Here is a 6,000-nt window from a genome sequence, read left to right on the forward strand (position 1 = left end):
TCAAAATATTCAATCCAGATTTGAGTTTTAAAACTTTTCTTTCAAAATTCAATTTTAAAACCTGGGTTTTTATTCAACATTCTGTCATTTGCCAACCCCCAGGACCTTATATTTTGAAGTATTTTCTCAGAAAACAATCTGGATTCATTTCAAACTTAATTTCAATTGATTTCAATTCTCAGATGAGACCCATTTAGGTGGTGTCGCTTCTGGATTCCTTCATTTATCAAAAATCTCAAAAATGTTAGAGTCCTAATTGGATCAGGACTCTTTTTCCAGAGTCCTAGTCGGATCAAAATTCTACTTTTCACTACCTTTTTACTTGTTTTCGGAGAAAACCTTTTAAAATCTTCTGTTTTGGCCAAAATCTTAGAGTCCTAGTTGGATCAGGACTCTTCTTCAAGAGTCCAGTCGGATCAGGACTCTTCTTCAGAGTTTTAATCAGATTAAAACTCTAATCTTTCACATCCATTTTCAATCAAATTTTTCAAAATCTTTCAAAATGAGTCAGAAACTCAGAGTTTTAGTCAAAACAGGATTCTGTTCAGAGAGTCCTAGTTGGATCAGGACTCCGATCCTGATTTCAAATTTTGAAAGAATCTTTCAAAAATCTTTTCATCTATCAAAACTGTTGCACTTTTATCAAAGAATTTTAAAATTCTGAGGTTTTATCTCAGAGTCCTGATCAAATCAGGACTCTACCCAAGAGTCCTGATCGAAGTAGGACTCTATCCAAAACTGTTTTTTTTTCTTACTTCATTTTCACTGGTTTTCAAAAGCTTTGCTTAAATTCCATCACTTACTTATCAGAAAATCCAAAAATATAAGAGTCCTAGTTCAATCAGGACTCTGTTCTCAGAGTCTCAGTTGAATCAGAACTCTGGTTTATTCCAATATTTGTTATTATTTTAACTGTTTTCACAAGTTCCTTTCAACTGTTTTTTAGAAAATACCAAAAAAAAATCTAGAGTTTTAGTCCGATCAGGACTCTGTCCCAGAGTCCCAGTCCAGTCAGGAGTCTGTTTTGAAGTCTGTTTTTATTCCATTTTCATTTATTCCCATTTGTTTTCAAAAATTAGGTCATTTTGCAGAGTCCAGTTAGTTCAGGACTCTATTTCAGAGTTCTGATCGAGTTAGGAGTCTAACCCTGACTGTGTTTTTTTGACTCATTTCACATTTTCTGATAAAATCTTTCAAAAACCTTTCATTTGGCTTTTTAAAATCTAAAATCTCAGAGTCTTGAGAGTTTAGGACTCTAACTCGGAGTTCCAGTTCGCTTGAGACCCTATTTTCAAAGATTCTGAATTTCAATTATTGATTTTAACCCCTTTTGAAAGTTATTTTTAGTGTTTATTTCAAATTTCTCAAAACCTGATGTGGGCCCACTCAGTCAGCGCCACATACAGAGGAGTTCTAACCCAGTTGGAACTCTATGTCATTTCAAAACTTTTAATTTCAAGCTTACTTTTGAAAATCTTTTGAAAACTTTCTCAATTTCAAGTTTTAAAATCATTTTTTTTTGAAAAACTCAAGTAGGGCCCACTCGGGGTGGTGCCATATTCGAGTAAGTCAGGGCTAGACTAGGGTTAGTCAGTGTCTTGGTTAGTGTTAGAGGTTTAGAAGGGTCAAAAGTTATTTTAAAAACTCATTTTGAAGTTTGGATTTTAAAACTAGTGTTTTTAAAGGTTTTTAAAGAACTTTAAAAACCCAAATGTGGAAAATGCCAAGTGGCATCACATTTGGGGATTTTTTAGGATTAGCTAGGGGTTAATTAGGCATTATTTAGGATAATTTAGGCTAGGGGTATATAGGTCATTCCACCCCAAAATCGCCCCCCCCCTTTAGAAGTCCAAAAATTTCAAAATTGCTAATTTTCAAAACCTAAAAAGTTTCTATAAATTGAGACCCATAGGGGGTCGATTTTTCCAGCCACCTTTAGAGCAAGTCTTGGAGCTTTTCTCTCCTCTCCAGCCCTTCCTCCATTGCTGCAACTCCAAGGTGAGAAGTTTTATTAATTTCTTTAGTTTTATTTAATATTTTTCATGATTTAATGCTAGTTTAACCATTGGTACCATCTATTTCATGGATTCAACCATGATTCAACCTCAAGAACCATCAAGAACGGTCCAAGAAGATGATCTAACACTGTTTTTAGTGTTTTCCAGGGATTCTAATCCATTAGAATTGATTTTAGCACTATTCTTTTTATTATTAACCAATAAAACATGTGATTTACCCTTTTTATGGGTTAAATCCATGTCTTTAAAGGTAAAATTGAATTCCAGCCATTGATTCTCTGATTTTATTTTTATGTTTATTCATGCTTATGTTACGTCATATAGCATAAAAATAATCTTTATTTACTGTTTTAGTGTTTATTTTATTGTTTTTCATTAATTAATGCATGTTTTCTCAAGTTTCTTAGATTTCTGTGTGTTTTTTTAGTTTAGAACAGAAAAGAGCATGTTGTTTCGGATTGAAATATGTGCTGTTAATTTCTGATTTTTTTATATGTGATGCATGCATATGTTATTGATCTATTGTAAACAAATCAGAGTTTTTGGACTTCGGGAACCCTGTCAGAAAAATCAGACATCAAATCGGGTTTTTAAAACTTTAAAATCGTTGTTAAAATCAAGAAGGTAAATTGCTGTTATGATATTTTTCTCATCTTATATTCGATTTTAGATCTGTAAAGTGCCATGGATTCACATTAATTAGATCTATCTATTGTAAAATTTTCAGAATTGTTGATTACTGTTTAGTATTTTTCCTCTGTCAGAAACTCTGATTTTCAATTTACAATTCATTAGGGTTTATCAAAACCCTAATCAGACTTGTGTTGTTTATAAAATCCTAAACCACAGATCCGATTCATGATCTGTAAAAAGTGAGTTTTGTTATTTTTTTGTCAACTGTTCACTGTTATAATCTCAGATATTTTGAATGAGTTATGCTATTTATCCCGGAATTTTCAATTGAAAGTATCAGTCAGGACCAAAGTTAAAATCAATATATTCAAGTCCGGATTGTCAGATGGGTATCTCCATGGTTTTAAAGGATTTTTCAGATCTGTAAAAAGGAAAAGTTTTGTTTTCCTGTCTATTTGTTCTTTGTAAAATTTCATAGATTTCCATGGAGGTTTGACCCCTTGTTCGGGTCCTGGACTGAGACTGGTTGGTGAACTAGGTCAAAAATAGCATATTTTTAGGGTTTAATGCAATTTTTAGATTAATTTAATGCCAAAAAAATATTTTTATAATTCTAATTTGATATTAGGGTTATAACAAGTGTAGGTACCAACTTTGAGGATTTTTAGAATCTGTTTGATGTTTGAATGACTCAAATTGCAAAACAGGGCACCCGAAGAATTCCAAAACACTGCAAAAATCACAAAATTTGTGATATTCTTGGATTTTTGTGTATAAGCATATATTTTTAGGGTTCAATCATATTCATAATCGTATTAGGATGCTTTATGTTTAATTTTATGCTCATTTGATTTCATTTAGTGTATAAAACCTAAGTTTTACCAAAAATATTTTCTAAAAACCCTGATTTCAAGGCCATAGTCTTGCTATCAGGGGCAATTTGGTCATTTGACCTCAATTTCGAAATCCCTAACCCTAATTTTTATATTTTTAATCATGTCATATCATATTTGGTTTGATTTATTTTCATTTAAGCTTCAAAACTTGCATTCTACCAAATATCTTTCTGAAAACCCTAATTTCAAGGCCATAGTCTTGTTATTAGGGGTATTTTGGTCATTTTGACCCCAATTTCGAAATTTCATATCTTATCTTCCTTATTTATTCAATTTTATTTCATACTTTATCAATTTTGATTTAACGGAATCATAGAAAAGGCTTATATCTAGCAAAATTCAGTAATTTCTAGATATTACTGGATAAACCTAGAAAAGCCAACATATTTTCATTAACCAAGTTTTCTAGTTTTGCAGGTACATTGAAGACTTTATTTTTCATGTACTTAAATTTCAATAGTGATGTAAACTAAATTAAACTTTGGAATAAGAATTTACATTTCCTGCTTAGCTTAGGCAGCATTGCATATAGTTTATTTTTTTAAATAATGTTAATGTGTGATGGATGATGATTCATGCATATTCAAACTCACTATGGTCTACACGAATGGCACATACACTAGCTTTTATGAAGTTTATAAACTTGGTGGAATTCGTATTTATGGCCATAGTCAGAATATGAAGGATATCTAGATTTATGATCTTAACATTAGCCACATTCAGCCTACACTCTTAGGCTAATTTCAAAATGCACTGCATTTCTCAAAAATACAAAAAGTATTTCTCAATTCCTCAAATCCATATTCATTCATTTCATGCATTTGCCAATTCCAATTCAAAGAAGTTCATTTTCTCAAATTTTTCTAAGTCTTATTTAAAATCGATTTTCTCAAAACTCTAAGTTTTCAAATGATATTTCAAGTATTTCTTAAGTTCCAAATTTGGTTTTTCAAGTTATATATTCAATTTCAAAGTTTGAATTCAAAAAAATCAAGTTTTCCAAAGTTATTTCACATTTCTCAAAATCGATTTTCACAAAACCTCTAGATTCTTCAGAAATCGATTTTCACTTTCTCAAATACAATATCTTAACCTTGATTCATGATTTTCAAAGAGTTTATTTTTCAATTATTTTCAATATTCAAAGCAAACATCATGTTTTCAAATATGCATTTTCAGAAAATTCATAGCACATGCCTGATTCTATGTGCATTTAGAAATTAGAATATGATTTAGACAAGTTGAATAGAGCAGAGCAGTAGATTGATCCTTGGTTCGATTACCCCTGTTAAAGGTGGCAGGAACGGTCGAACCTCGTACCGACAGGCGAGTCCCATTCTTCGGAATAATCCCGCATTTTAAAAACGGAGGCGAGTTATTTTCAAAATCTTTTTCAAAGGTCAGTTTGATTTGCAAAAGTAAAATTTTGCGATGATAACAGTAGACCCCCGGGGCCAAAGAAGATTTGGATCATCTCCGAGATGAAGGAGTTTGTGAAGGATCCTTCTAAGGAAAGTTTAAATCACCGTCAAGATGAAGACGAGTGTGATGAGCCTATCGACAAACCCTAAAAGATATTTTGATTTCTGCTATCATCTAAAGGCCTTTTGAGCCAATGTCATCATATATAATCCCTGAGAAAAAGAAGGATCAGAGCATCTCCAAGATGAAGGAGTTTGTGACGTACCCTTCCATGAAAAAGAGAGAAAAGTCAGGACATCCAAAAGAAGGATGATGTAAAAAACCGAGAAAGCCCAATGACTCAAAAAGAGTGCAAAAAGATCATCATAGGGAAAACACCCAGATATCAAACTGCCAAAGTTGCCAAAAGTCATCTTTTCTCATGCAAAATTCTTTTATCAATATCTCTTCATTTCCTGCTTTTATGAAATTAAGAATATTTCTTCTACTTCTCATATCAGGGAAATGGATAGCTTCCTTGAAGAAAACCATCAGTGCTAAAATTTTGAATTTGACTCTTATAACTGAGGAGTTAACCTCATTGGAGGAAATACTCTAGGTAAAAGAGGGAATATCTTTGCACATACGTGCACATTTAGAAGCGTTTGAATCTACTACGATTTTATCTTATTGGCAAAATTTTCTAGCTATTCTAAGAATAAAATAAACATTCAATATCCATTTTGATGCAACCTAGCATTGTTTATATTTCCCAAAAAGAGTTGCCTCTGAAGGAAGTATCTCTTCTAGTCCCATCACAGTTTTCTCACTTAAGAATTCCGTATGGACGACCCACTCAGGATAAGGGTCAAAACCTGAAATTTCCTGCGAAAGATCATTTGATTTCAAAAGCTATTTCAGTCTCAGCAATGAGACACCCAATTTCTTCTCCCTTTTCAAAGCTTTAGGGAACCCTATTGTAAGACCCGCAATTTTTCAGAAAATATCTGAATAAAATTCATGAGGCATTTACCGGTAAAAATAGCATTTCT

Source organism: Nuphar pumila, chromosome 15 (assembly GCF_984573655.1).
Source record: "Nuphar pumila chromosome 15, dmNupPumi1.hap1.1, whole genome shotgun sequence".
Classification (NCBI taxonomy): domain Eukaryota; kingdom Viridiplantae; phylum Streptophyta; class Magnoliopsida; order Nymphaeales; family Nymphaeaceae; genus Nuphar; species Nuphar pumila.